Here is a 15,419-nt window from a genome sequence, read left to right as displayed (position 1 = left end):
GGATAACAACTACATAGGTACATATGCAAGATTTTTTCTTAGCACTTAAATCTCTTTAAAAGAATATTAGCCATTTAAAAATAATACCAATATACTGTGAGATTTATAACATATATGCAAATAAAATGTGTGACAACAATGTAAAATCTAGGAAGAAAGACGTGCAAGCACAATATTGTAAGGTTCTTACACCATACAAGAAGTGGCATAATAGCCCTTGAATATGCATTAGAGATTATAGTATAAACCCTTGCACAATTACTAAAATAACAAGACCATGTTTGAATGTTAAAAATTGAAAAATACATTAATAAATTACTTGCAACTTTTTAAGTAATAAAAGGGGGTGATTATTAACTTGCTAAGTGACACAGATCAAGGAAGTAATGGAGCAGGAATTCAAAGGGACAAAGATGTATTTTTCCTAACCCAGACTGTCTTTCATGTGTGTGTGTGTGTGTGTGTGTGTGTGTGTGTGTACACATATGTATATCTTCAGAGTTAAGTAGGAAGACCACCTCATCAGTGTAGAGATGGTCAAGTAAATGTAAAGAAATGGAAGGACATTTAGGCCTGAATGAATGTGCACATCTAAGTTCACAGTGATAGATGCTGCCAGTTCCTTTCCAAGCAATGTTGAAGAAAAAGGAAGCTGGAGTGTTATAGGTTGCTGGTTCTAATATGGTGGAAGATTCTAATATTTTCTATCTCATTGGCCTAATCATGTATGCTCTGATAACTTCTATGGTAGGAGGATGATTTTTTTCTCTTTTTATTGCTTTATTCCTATGGACTACATCAGTATTAGTTTCATAGCAAGCATTCAATAAATATTTGTCGAATAAATGATCAAAAAAGAGACCAACCAAAATGAACACACAAAGGAATTTTTAAAAAATTAAAAATGCATAGAGAATCACTGAGTTGTAAGGCAAATTCAAGTTCCCCCAGTATATACGCATTTGGAGTCTCTGAAAAGCAGGGGTGGGGGGTTTTTCCCCTGTATGAAGCCATTACATTGGAAACATAGCTGAGTCTCCTTGTTCTAACTCCAGATCCAGAAAGCAGTCAACCTACATATATTATGACTTATCTTTTCACAAAGCAAGAGAATGGACAGATCATACTGATGGGAGCTTTAGAGACAGGTGGCAGTTACAATTTTTGATGCAAAGAACAAGTTGGCAGGCTGGTAGGCCAATCAGTCTTGTGAGCCTTTCAAGTAGTACGTGTCACTGGGGTCTGGCCTCTTTGCTCATGGAGAGGCAAGCCAGTCTGCAGGCTCTTCAAGCATGTGTGCTCCACACATCCCTCCACTATCTGACCTTGTCTCGTCACTTTTACTATTTTTTTCTTGTTGATTTACAAAAAAGCAGAGGGCAAAATGGTTAAATTCAAGCTAGTTGTCTCTGTAATTAACAATTTACTTCCTTTAAACAATGTTAAAATTAAAGCTTAAGGGGGATCATATATTCAGATTTTTATTTTTGAAATTAACTTTTATTTTTACTCTTAATCCTCTTAAAATGTCATTATATATTTAAAATGCATAATGCTTATATAGAAAAGAACATTTTTATTTATTCTGATTCTCTGTTTTCCTGCAAACTGAATGAATATTGGGGTAATTTTAGACTGTAGGGGGAGAAAGATGAATTATGGATAGAGAGGATGTGTCAAGCCAATATGAACACCTGCCTATCCCAAATATCATGTAAGGCAGGGTCTTCTTTGACCCTCCTAGGATTCCTGCCAAGAAAGTATTATCATCCCCAGATCAGGTAACTTAAGATTCAGAGAGTGATGACTACATAGCTAGTGAATATCAGAGCTGAAATTCCAACCCAAGTCTTTCTGACTCTGTACTGACTCAAGTATACTTTCTTTTTTCTTTTTTTTAAGTTGTAGGACACAATACCTTTATTTTATTTATTCATGTGTGCTTAGGACCGAATCCAGTGCCCCACACATGCAAGGCAAGCACGCTACCACTGAGCCACAATCCCAGCCCTCAAATATACTTCCATATTAGTTACTGTTTGGATTTGAAATGTCCCCCAATGGCTCATGTATTGGAGGCATGTTCCCTAATGCAGCAATGTTCAGAAATGGGGCCTTTGGAGGTGATTGGATCATGAGGGCTTTAATCTTTTCAATGGAATAATTCACTAATAGATTCATAGCTAATAGACTACTGGAAGATGGTAAAAACTGTAGGAGGTGAACATAGGCGAAAGGGGTGAGTTCCTGAGAATGTGCCCTGGAAGCTTGTGTCTCATCCCCAGCACCTTCCTCTCTTTCTCAACTTCCTGGCTACCATGAGTTGAACAGCTTTGTTCCTCCATTCCCTTCTGTCATAATGTCCTGCTTCACCACAGGCTCGGAAACAATGAAGCCAGCCGACCTTGGACAGAAATCTCTGAAATCATAAGCCAAATTAAATTTTCTTCCTCTAAGTTGTTTTTCTTATGTATTTTCTTATGTCACAGTGATGGAAAGCTGACCAATACAATATTATAATAGAAATAATGGGGTATTTTGCTATACAATGTAAGCTGTTTTTTTTTCCATGTTTGGTTTAAGAATAAATCAGAAGTAGAAGATTTTCTTGTTTCTTTGAGGTATTTAAGTCTAGAGATAAGTAGAAAGTATATTTGAAGGGTTAGAACCTTGTTGTGATACCTCCTTCTAAATCCTTGTAGATGTTGTTAAAGGAACATTCAGCCACTTTGCAGAAGCATAACCTGACAGCACTGTATATCTTTCACTTTATTTTATATTTCAACTACATGGCTTTTGAATGCATTGAGGAGACAGCTTATTTAGTTCTTGTTTTTCCACATTTCATTGCATTTTTATTGAACAAGCAAAGTATAATTGTAATATTAATCCATAAAAATCTGGCATGTTATCCTTCTTGTTAATTAGCTCAGATTTGTAAATGCTTTAAAAGCAGGAAGTGTCATGCAGCTGCTCCTGATATTATTATTACCTTACTAGCTGAATCGTCAGCTAAATGATTGCCAGGGATTCAAAAGAGTTCCCATTTTAAAAATACAATAGCTAGTGAGAGGGAAGGAAAACCACTTTATCTATATAGAGGTGAGATAATAGATGAATGCAGACATAGACTTATGGGCTACACTTGGCAGGCATGGGATATGGCTTGAATTGTTCCAGGAAATCAAGCTGCATTTTATTTTCTTTTTCCTCTCCCATTCCCTGAAATCACATAAGGTAGCTACTGAAAAAGCTGTTCTCAATATGTAGTAAAGAAAGTCTGCCAATGCACTTCTTACATTTTAATTACAGTAATGCTACATCCATCTGACATTTTTTGGAAGGAAAAAAAAAAAGGTGCCAGCATTAATGAGCTCCTACTGTGTGCCAGGCATTTTGCATACATTATTTATTTACAGCCAGACAACAGATCTTTGAGGTAGGAAGTGCTGTTTCTGTTTACAGATGTGGCAACTGAGGCTCAGAATAGCTAAGTAACTTACCAAAGAAATGTAGCTTATCATCTTTTTATTACATCATTCTGTTTCAAATTAGGTATAGATATCATCATTCAGACTTAAATCTTTTCTTATCAGCAAACCCTAGTGGAGGGATTTTACTTTCTTTCTGATAGATCCAGGTGGATGGGCGTGGCCAGGCCTGGGTCCCATGCCAACCGTGAAGCCAGGAGGACTTTGTGTCATCAGGATCATATGGAATAAAGAGGAATGGGGGTTCTCCAAGCAAAATATGATTTATTTTTCAGAAAGCAGAAAAAAAATTTGGGGCTGACAGAATAACAGGTGCCCTCTATGCTGTAATTTCCCTCTGTTGCCCCAAAACTTTGGGTCTGTTAACCACCACAGACCCATTCTAGTATTACTCAACCTCTATAGACTCCTGTTTCTTCATTTGTAGGGTTAAATGTTGGTGGCTAAAAGACCTATATACTTATTGATTGCTATGGATACAAAAGGCTAGGAGAATGTTGGAGTCTACGTGGGTTTGTATATGTTTATAAATTAAAGTATGGACCATAATTGAAGTATTCCTTCTACCTGAAGTCCATACCTTTCTCCCAATCCCAGCCCATCCACATTCTCAGAGGCTCTAGCTGCCTCCTTACCTCTAAAAGGGCAGTAAATTCTGACTCAGCTCTGACCTACTATTGCCAGACTGGAACTTTGGTTCAAAGTTGCTAGAGTTTCTGATTTTTTCTTTTCAGGGAAGCCAGAAATCAAGATTAATTTATAAAAGCCAATTCAAGATTGAAAAAATAAAAAATAATTAAATCAAATGAACCTTTATGTGGGTTGTATGTCCCCTACAGTTGGTGACTTTTGGCCTACTTCCTTCTCTTATATCACATGTAGTGTGGCTAGGATTTTTTAGAATTGCAAAAGAAAACTTCTTTTATAAACACTTAATCACTTGATACTGAGTGGGTCATGGTATAATACACACAATGTTTATTTCTGCTAGGTTTCTTTAGGAAAAAAAAATCCCACCAAGTATAATTGATAATGTTGTTAAAATGAGAACTTGCCCCTCGATCGTGAATGAGCACATCTTTGGGTCAACTTTGTTTTCAATTTTGGTTTTCATTCTGCATTTCTTCCCATCATAAGGTTTCCCTTGAATAGTTAATTAACTCCTTGAGAAATACAGTGGCTGCTATAAAGTTATCCATTAATTTAAAATTTGTGTTTTTACTTCATTCAGAGGTCCTGAGACTACTGTGCTAGATGCAGTAGTCACTGAGGTGAGCAAGATCTTGTCACCACTGCTAAGAAGTTCATACTCATATAATATATTCATATAGTTCAATAATCATTCCACAACAACAGAACAGATGCCATGTGCTGTGCCTGCCTCCATGGAAGTATGATGGGGCAAGCTTAACTCTTCATGATAGGAAAGTCTGACCTTTTTTGTGGGTACTGGGGATTGAACCCAGGGGCACTCAACCACTAAGCCACATCCCCAGCCCTATTTTGTATTTTATTTAGAGACAGGGTCTCACTGAGTTGCTTAGCATCTCACCATTGCTAAGACTGGCTTTGAATTTGCAATCCTCCTGCCTCAGCCTTCTAAATTGCTGGAATTACAGACCTGAGCCATGACACCCGGTGGGAAAGTAACCTCTTGGGTACTGCCTCTCATCCTCTCAGTCTACCTCTTACTATAACTATTTCCATAACAACCACTTTGCAGAAGCATAACCTGACAGCACTATGTATCTTTCACTTTCTGTACTAGGACATCCTTGACTCATGCACAACCTGGAAAAGCAAGAGTGTTAACATCCCATGAGGCATCTTATGACCTATAGGGAGCAGGAGGTGATGAATAAATCATAATCCTATAGGTAACAATTCTGAAATTCATTCCACTAGATCCTCAAATGGTCCCTGAAGGATGAGGCCAGTTGCCCACAGAAAAGAGTCCTGCAATAATTCCCTCTTACATCAACATTTTGTCCTTCACTATTTCACACTTTCCAGTTCTCCATCCTAATCCTTGTGTTCATTTCCCAAATAAATTACTATCTTAACTTCTGTCTCAGGCTCTGCCCCTCTATGGAAGCCCAAGCTAAGAGACTAAACATGAGTTTTCCACAAGGAGATACAGAGGAAAAGCATTTGAGGCAAAGGGGAAAGCATGAGCAAAGTCAGGAGGCATGAACTGCACAGACATGTTTATGGCTTGTCAGTAATCAGCTGTCGCTGAAGCATGGGTAAGTGGAAGGCATGAGGAAGAGGGAATTACTGGAAGGTGTGTTGATTGGGAAAGATCTACCAAATACGCTGACCTGAGAATGTTGAGAAAATGTTCACCCAAAGTTTTGCTTGTTTTTCATCTCAGGCTTCTGTATTGTTCCCCTCCTCTGGGAAATCAGTGGCCTGTCGACTGAACAATAATTTGAGACCCTAAAATCAAGACAAAATGAAATATTCTGGTGAAAGATCACATACTGGAGAACAAAACTACTGATAGTGTACATATTATCTTCAGAAGAATATGATGAGTGCATGATGATCTTATTATGACTGAAAGAGGGGGATTCTGAAAAACTTCAAGATAAGAAAATGGAAATGAAATTTATGACACCTATTATTATCCATTAAAATGATGAAAGATAGCAGTACATTTTCATCATTATGAACAAAAAAATTTATAAGTGCTTTTGTGTAATCATTCCTTACTTTACTACTTAATTTGCCCATTGGGACTTAAGTTCTTCAACTACAAATACTCTTCTCAGGAGGGGTGATACTTTTAGGTTTGAGAGGGGAATTGGGGACTTTTAATTTTATTATATTTTATGTAACACCATATTTCATCCTGGTAATGGATATTAAACTACCCTATTATTTATGTGCCACTAAAAAAGAAAAAGCAATGTTGATTACATTTTCACACAGTGTCAGTTGCAAGATGCATCCTGATTTCAGAGATTTGAGAAAACATGTGACTTAAAGCCGATGCCTACTATTTCATTTTCCCCACCTGAATGGACTCTGTAAGATAGAAATCTAATCTGTTCAACTTTGACTCTTTCTAATACTTGGTACAATTTTGGATATAGATATGGTTCATAAGTGTTCAAATATTTGTTGAATTACCCTGAAAAGGTCCCTATCTTTACCCACTTTGACATAACTCTTAATATCTTACCTCAGATAGGACATTTCATAGGAAAATATTTTATCACCCATCTCAGAACCCTCTGTAGTATAAGGAAATACACTTATTAATAGTCAGCATGAACAAAAATCTCTCATGACCGCCCTCTATGAAGCACACCAGTCACCTGGGTGGAGAAACCAACTTGGTCACCTAGGAGGCCATAGAGGAGAGCCCGTGGTGACTGCATGAGTGGAGCCCAGCTGTGGATGCCCAGCATGGATGACTACACAGTCCTGAGAGTGATCAGGGAGGAGGGCTTCTTTGGCAGAGCTCTTTCGGTTTAGCAGGAAAGCAACAATCAGATGTTTTCCATTTAGAAAAAAAGGCTTCTAAGTCTCCCTCTGATAGACAGAATTCTAGGAAAGAGTCTGTTCTGTTAGCCAAAATGAAACACCCAATATTGTTGCCTTTAAAGAATTCTTTGAGGCTGAAGGACATCCGTATGTGATAGAATATTGTGATGGAGGAGATCTACTGCAAAAGATTAAAAAGCAAAGAGGAAAATTATTTTCTGTAGCTATAATACTTAATTGGTTTACACAAATGTGCTTTGGAGTAAACCACATTCACAAGAAACGTGAGCTACACAGAAATATCAATTAGAGGACGTCTTCCTCACCCCAAATGGAAAAGTAAAAATGGAAGATTTTGGATCTGCACGTCTTCTCTCCAATCCCATGGCATTTGCTTATACGTATGTGGGATCACCTTATTATGTGCCTTCAGAGATTTGGGAAAACCTGCCTTATAATAAAAAGTGACCTCTGGTCCTTGGGATGCATTCTGTATAAACTCTGTACCCTTAAGCATTCATTTCAGGCAAACAGTTGGAAAAGTCTTATTCTCAAAATATGTCAAGGGTCCATCCACCCACTGCCATCTCATTATTCCTATGAGTTTTACTACCTTATCATGCAGATGTTCAAAAGGAATTCTTCACAGTGTCCTTCAGCTACTACTCTGCTCTCCAGAGGCAGTTTAGCTCTCGACTAGTCCAGAAGTGCTTACTCCCTGAGGTCATCACAGCATAAGGAGAATAAATATTAGATGAAAACAAAATGTGTAAGCATAATACACCAAGAAAAACCAACCCCAGGAGAATCATGATAGCTCTGGGAAACGAAACAAGCATGATGCAAGAGGGAGAAAAAGAAGGTGTAACCATCCCAATTTAGAAGGTACTAATACAAACCTGTGTGAAAGTGCATTGAGGAGAGTAACCAGAGGAAAAAAGAGTCAGGTAATCTGTCAGTCTTTCCATGAAAGCCAGTTCAACCAAGTCCTCAGAGGCAGCAGTGGGAGAAAAATGTACCCAGTACAACTCCTAGAGCTTTGGAAAATGCACCCATACTCACCTCCAGTTTAACTGCAGAGGATGATGGAGGTGGTTCTATAATATAGTGAAAATAGTACAGCAGTGACTCAGAGACCCTTTACACCCTATTGAACATCCTTAACACTGCTGATTTCAGCTCAGCATTTCAAACATGCATGATATATAGACGATTTTTTAAAGGCTCCTTGTCTGAGGAAACAGAAGTATCCGACAGAGTTGATGGAGGTTCCAATTCTGTCATTTTGTATCCAGACAGACTTGACCCTAGGCCAGAAGAAGAAGACACGGGCTCTGAGGAAGAAGACCACAACCCTGACTGAGTGTCATAACTGAGGAAGCAAGCTGAATGGCAGGGTGTGTGCGATGTATAACACCTGCCCCAGAGAATGTGTTGGAGTCCCATGGGAGAGATGTTTCAAATGAGGAATTCGTGTTTGGAAATATTATGAAGAGGAGTGAATTGCTAATACTTAAAATTGCTCCTGACTAGCATCATAGTTTTTAAAAATCTAGAACTCCTCTGAGAGAGCACAAGGGAGAAGGTATAGCAGATGGCTATGAGCTTTGCAGTCTGATAGAACAGAGATTGGATACTAGCTCTACCGCTAACTAGATGTGTGATTGATTGTAGGAAATTAGTTCTTTGAGCCCCAATTTTCTTAATTATAAAATGAGGATAATGATGTCTACCTCAGACGGACGCCTACCATATACAATTATACTAGCTCATATGTTAACTATTCCTGTTGCTACAACTTCTGTTTATTACCATGTAACACTTTTTACATTTTCTCAAGGTTTGCAGGTCTAAATACATGTAATTATAATATAAAAATATCTCACATCACCATTTTTTGTTTATACCACCTTGAGAAATCAAAGTGTGGAAGATTTTTCACAATATATTTTGTATATATTTGTCTCCATGCCATGGTTTGTATTTTATCACATATGTAAGAAAAGGACTCCTTTAAAAATCGTTGTTTAGGTAAATGTGGTAGTAAAGATAATTTTGAAAGTATGGATTTTGTATTAATTATTTACATGAGAGGGTGTGTTTGGAAGATCACAAGATGTCCCTCATTGTTCTAATCTTTTGAAAGGATTTACTATGGAAGAAAATCACTGGACATCGAGGAATTATTCGCAAACATTTTCTGTGGAATTCATTTAGGGTGGGAAGAGAGTTTTCAAAGTTTTGCATGCCTTTATTTGATTTAATTTTATGCTCACTGAAGCCCATTTATATCAGAGTCACCGGCACTTTGAACTTGCTGTGATCTTGCTCTGCTTAGTAGCCAGATGATATTTGGTAAGATTCTTGGCTTCTAAGCCCCATGTCTTGGAAACAGCCCACACTGCATTAGTGAAGATTCCGGGGCATTCTTCTTACTGATCCGACTAAGCCTTTGAAAATATACTATGACCACTAGGAAATTTCAGACTTAGTCTGAACTTGGCATAAAAGGATCCAAAGACATGGAAGGCTCCAGTGCCTGGAGTGCAGTGGTTACACCTCATTATCCCCAGAGTAGGGGCCCCCTCTTCCTTCCCCTTGGGTCTCTGTGTCTTCCCATCCTGGCCTGGGGCCAAGGCTGCCTGAGCCATGGGAACAGCACAGAGTCATCTCAGATGCCTCCTAGGAGAGGCTGTGAGGCACACACCACCTCCTCATACTCTGCTATAGGAATCTCATCTTCATTTCAGTTTTGTCTACCCAGGGCTTGTTCTAACTTTAGAATTTAGACAGATTCTCAGAATGGAAAAGGTGATGTTTGCTGGAGTGAATAGTGAGTGGTGGTGGAGTGGGAGTGAACGGTCTGGAATCTGGCTGTGCCATTTTACTATTGGTTGTCTTTGAAAGTATAGTAGTACTCCCCTATCAGCAAGGAATATGTTACAAGATCCCCAGTGGATGCCTAGTACCGTGGATAGCACTGAACACTATATAAAGTATTTTTTTTCTATATGTATTTCTATGATATAGTATACCTATGATCATGTTCTACCTTTTCTTTAAAGGAAGCACTTTACAGCTTTTGTTCACTATATCTGAATTGCCAGCATCACTGTTCTTGGACTTTGGGGGTTGTCGCTAGGTAAAATAAAGGTTATTGAACACAAGTACTATAATACCACCATAGTTGACCTGATAATCAAGATAGCTACTAAGTGTGACTATTGGGTGAGTACCATATACAGCATGGATATGCTGAACAAAGGCACATTTCCTCCAAGAGGGATGCAGCAGAAAGGCTGGAGATCTCACCATGCTACTCAGAACTATATGTAATTTAAAAATTATAAATTGTTCACTTAATGTTTTTAAACATCTTTTAACTGCTGACCTGTGGTTCAGATGTCTGCTTTTTGCTGGGTGCTGGCCCATGGAGTAGGGTGGGAGCTTCTAAGACCTGCTGCATAGTGTTGAACATGCTCCACCCCAAGGACTCAGAGGTGAGGAGACTCTGTACACATATTTCCTTCTCCTATGACAAATACACACTGGAAAAGTGGTAGGATTGCTGCTTTATTGCTGTTCTTCACTTTAATTCCCATTGGTTCTCTCTCTTTATCTTTCATCTTTTTCCTTCCTCCACTCACTCTTAGAAAACTCTAAAGCAAAGTGTCAATCCAGAGGATAACTGTGTAATCTGGTAACTTTGTTAACTGGATCAAGATATTTAATTCCTTTGAACCTTTTTGTGAAGAACCATATTTTTCACTTATCCAAATATTTACTAATTCATTTACTAATCAAATCAGACTTTGGATGCCAGGCCCTGAATGAGAGATACAGAGATGTGGATACAAGGATGGTTAAAATATGGCCACCGCCCCCTCCCCCACAGGATGGTCAGAGAAGGGTAGAGAACTGTATGTACTTAGCTCACAATGTTGTTTTGTTGTTTCAATAATTGAGTAAAATATTGCAGGTAAAAATTCTGTGAAAAAAATGTCATATTATGAAAAGTAAGCTATTAACACTTTTGACTCTTCAAGTAACTTCTGAAATGGCTTAATTTTTGCAGTCAAAATGTCCTTGTTGGGTTGACTCAGATTGTTAAATTGCATGATAAAATCCTGCCACCACTGAAGAACAGCAGGCAACCACTATTTTATGTCTGATGTACATTCGACTTCTTTTACAAAGACCTAAGGAAACGTGTCCTCAATATGGTAGATGCGTCTTTCTCATTTTAACAAGCCATGCATTAGCAAACCAGGGCTGGTGTGACAGTTCCTCCATGGACCACTTGGTGGCTCCCTTAAGTGTTGCCCTCCTACATGATTCAAATGGCTGCCAGAGTTAAAGCCTGGCATCAGCCTGCAAAACAGAGGTGAGAGGGAAGGAGAAGGGCATGCCTCTTCCCTTTGAATAGCTGCCCACCTCTTTCTGCTTATGTTCCATGAGCCCAATTTTAAAATTAGATGACTGAACTTCAGGGAAGACCAGGAAGTCTTTATTGCGGACATTCTGCCACATCCCACATCCAATCTGCCCAAACATCCAGAAACCAGCCCCTTCTCACCACCCTTGCTCCTTTCTTGATTATTAGCGCCACTGTCACTCTTCCCTGGATGACTGCAATGGCCACTTAACTGGCTTCCCTGCTTCTACTCTTGCTCTTGAAATCTTTGCTTAACACACCTTGTAGAATGGTTCTTCTGGAATGTAAGCCAGATTTTTTTCCTCCTCTGCTCAAAGCCCTCCAATGGCCTATGAGGTCCTCTGGGGTTTGGCCTTCCTTCCCTCACCTCTCCCTCACTGGAGTCAGTCACACTTGTCCCTTGTTGGTCCTTAGGATGACAAACACATTTTTTGACTTGCCACCTCATCAGCCTGGAAGATTTTTCCATCTCAGATATTTGTTGTTCTCATTAACCTTACTTCCTTACTTCCTTGGCTTAAATATCACTTTCTCATAGAGGTCTACCCTGGTTGCCCTATTTAAAATTGCCAGCCTAACCCCTCACCTCTCAGCTCTCCCAATCTAACTGTTTATTTTATTTTCATGTCAGGTACATCTTCTAATGTAGTCATCCCCCAGTAACCATGGGGGGTACTAAAATCTGTGGATAATCAAGTCCTTTATGTAAAATGGTGTAGTATTTGTATTTACAGATATTATTTGTATCTACAAATATTTATTTGTATCTACAAATATTCTCCTGTGTTCTTTAATTAGTTGTCATTCTGTATCGTGTAGGGAATGGTGACCAGAACACAGCATCTATACATATTCAGATGCAACCTTTTTATCCTAAATATTTTTTTATCATGATTGGTTGCACCTGTGGATGTAGAACCTGTAAATATGGAGAATCAACTGTATATGGTATACTTGACTACCTTTACTGATTCGTGTGTGAGTCCGTGTCTGTGTATCTTTTCTTGTTAGAACGACAGCCTCCCGCAAGCCAAATATTTTTTTTTCTTCACTGAATATCCCCAGTACCCAGAACAGTGCTTTGCTTGGTTTGTAATAGATAAGAAATATTTGTTGAATGTAAGATTCAATGATGATATGGAGCTAAACACAGCTCTGATGACATCAGTTGAGGGCTGGACCCACTGTGCCAGAAGCAAGGCTAATTCTAGACTTTTCAGTTTGGGGATTCAATAAATTTCCTTTTGCTTATTCAATGAAAAGGCTACTTAATGAAATCAAGTGGCTCTGGGTTTCTGACACATGAAAGAGAAGAACTCTAGCTTCCTCAGGAAGCTCTGGTCGACTTGGAAGTCATAGAAGACCTCTCTGAGGAAGTGATATTTAGGTATATTTAAGTGATATTTCTTTAATTATTAATAGAAACTGGTGAAATAAGATGAGGAGGAGGAGAGACAGTACAGGGGGAATATTCTAGAATGGTGGATGATAGAAGCCGCAAGGTGGGCAAGAACTGGAAGCTGTCCACTGAGGCTGAGATATAATGAATGAGGTAGAGATTGAAGCCAAGAGGTAGGCTGAGGCCAAATCACAGAGCCCTTGCAAACATTAGAGAGGATTTTTAGGCTCTTCTGCCAGCAATGGAGAGCCATCTGTGGATTTTAAGTAAGACAGTGACATGATCTGGTATACTTTTCTTTTTAGATTACTTTGAGTATTGGATGGTTAATAGATTGTGGTGTGTGTGTGTGTGTGTGTGTGTGTGTGTGTGTGTGTGTCTGTGATTTAGTGGAACTGTTGTGAAAGTGGGGAGAGAAGGAGTCCAGATGGGATATGATAGTGTTTGAATATGGTTAATGGGTATTGGAGAAAAGTAGATGAAATAGAAATATATTTTGGAGGTATAATCAACAGGATTTGGTGACAGATTGGCTGTGGGGGTGAGGAAGAGGGAGGCAACAAGAATAACTCTTAGGTTTTTGGCTTGGGCAACTCGAGGATGCAGGTGCTGTTTGCTGAGATACGGAAGACTGCAACAGGAGCAGATTGAGAACGAAGCCCCTGGTCAGAGCAGCCTGGTCTGATGCAATGTGCTTTTTTGGCTGAGAATTGGAGACATTTTCTATCTAAGTTAGACACTGAAATGTCTTGACTATATTGAAGAAGCAATTTTGTGTAGCACAAATTTTCCATAAGAAAAAGGTAAGGACAACGTCTTGTTTGCTTTGTTTTTCTCTCTGCACATAATTTGGTAGTATATGCTCATAAAGCAAGAACTCAGCCCAGCTGACAGTGGTGCCTTTCTGGGGTTGTGATGTTGAGAGCAGTGATTGGAGGAGTATTAAGGAGTACTGGAGGAGTATTAAGGATTGTTTAGTGCACCCTTGATGGAAAGTTCCAAAAGGTAACATCATATGAACATTGGACTAGCTAGCTGGTCTTTGGGGTCCTTCCTACCTTGCAGTTCAACAGTTCAGTCGGTAGGAGGTGTTATTAAAAGAAAGCAAAGGCTGGAAAGGATGAAGGAGGCCTTGGGATATAACAAAATATAAGTAGACTCTAAGAATTTATTCATGTCCTCATTGTGAGAATTTACTTTCTCAGGGCTTTCAGGATTTTTGAGCCATCTCAGTAGACTTATTGTCTGCCCATTAGTATCAAAATGTGAACACAAATAAAAGTTAAAATTTTGAACTAGCATAATATTTTAGGAGCGTAAATTTGGGATGAGGGCAGCAGAGAATATGAAGTATATTGCTTTTGGCACTAAAAAAGCATGAGTCACGGAGTTAGATACTGAAGTTTGAATACTTATTCTGTCAAGCACTAACTGTGTGATCATTAATAAATTACTCAGCCTCCCTGGTTCTCATTTTTCCCAAATGCAGAGTGCAGGAATTCATGGTTTCTGCCTCATAGGAATGTTGTGTTCCTTCACAGGGTTGCTGTGGGGATTCACCAAGCTAACGTACATTGCAATCACTACTTTAATATATTTTACTGGAGGCTTATTCTTCATCTTGGCAATCCTGTTTCTTATTTTTAAGTAAGGTAATTGACTTACTTAAAAAATGTGATGGTGAACTCACCCATTAACTGAGTCACAAAGGATTTTCAAAGTTAGTACTCAAACTGGAACACTCAAAGGTGTTTCAGAACACAATGTCCTTGGAGGATATGCCTTTTGCCGCCAGAGTCCTGGCTATATCCTGGTTGTGGCATTTATCACACAGTTTTGCAACTGCCTGCTCAATCTGTACTCCCATTCCCTATGAGGAAAGGGCCCGAGATTACTTATAGTTAAATGCCCAGGACCTACTATAGATCCTGGCTCAATGAAGTCTCCCAATAAAGACTCATTCAGTGATTGATTGGATGAATGAATCACATCATTAATTAACATAATTAATAATCATGGAAAATAGGCAGAAAATGCCATATTTGTCACCTTAACAGAATTTCCATTTTTCTTTGTGTGTTCTAAGCAGCAAGAGTGTTTGGAAGCAGTACAATAATAACTACAATAATAATAAAGGCCCAACAGAATTCAATAAAGCAGATGCACATGTTGGCTTCACAGTGATTGAGGAAATTGGAAGTCATGTTTGAGTCTTGTACAGGATATGATGGCAGTCTCTGGGGCTTTGTTTACTAATTCAGCTTTGGTGAGAAATGTTTGTCTTGTTCTTTGTAGAAAAGTAATGTAGACAACCAGCCTATCAATGGTGTCAAGAGAAAACCAACAAACTCATGACTTATGATTATACTTGTTTTAGCTCATTTATAGGGAAATTATAAACACATTATTAGCACCATGTGCAAGAATTGCATATAAGTAAGGGCACAGGGCAAGTTAGGAAACTGTCTAACACCTGACCATTTACTCCGCTGCATGCCAGAGGTTTAAGGGAGCTTAGGTTCTGGTTCCATCTAAGAAATGGAAATCATATTACCCAACTATTGGTTCTGAACCCATTGAATCAAAGAGAAGGAGATGAAAA

The 15,419-nt window shown here is 38.8% G+C and overlaps 1 pseudogene across 1 annotated transcript; it reads left to right on the top strand.

Annotated features, from left to right (window-relative positions):
* The first annotated feature begins 6,875 nt into the window (after positions 1-6,875).
* Positions 6,876-8,355, top strand: LOC308657039 (serine/threonine-protein kinase Nek3-like; annotated as a pseudogene). Its single transcript has one exon. The product of its transcript is annotated as a serine/threonine-protein kinase Nek3-like (transcript).
* The last annotated feature ends 7,064 nt before the right edge of the window (positions 8,356-15,419 follow it).

This window comes from Spermophilus citellus (assembly GCF_964194105.1).
Source record: "Spermophilus citellus genome assembly, chromosome: 9".
In the NCBI taxonomy this organism is placed as follows: Eukaryota; Metazoa; Chordata; class Mammalia; order Rodentia; family Sciuridae; genus Spermophilus; species Spermophilus citellus.
Note: the sequence above shows the minus strand (reverse complement) of the source record. Positions and strands in the feature narration are given on the sequence as shown.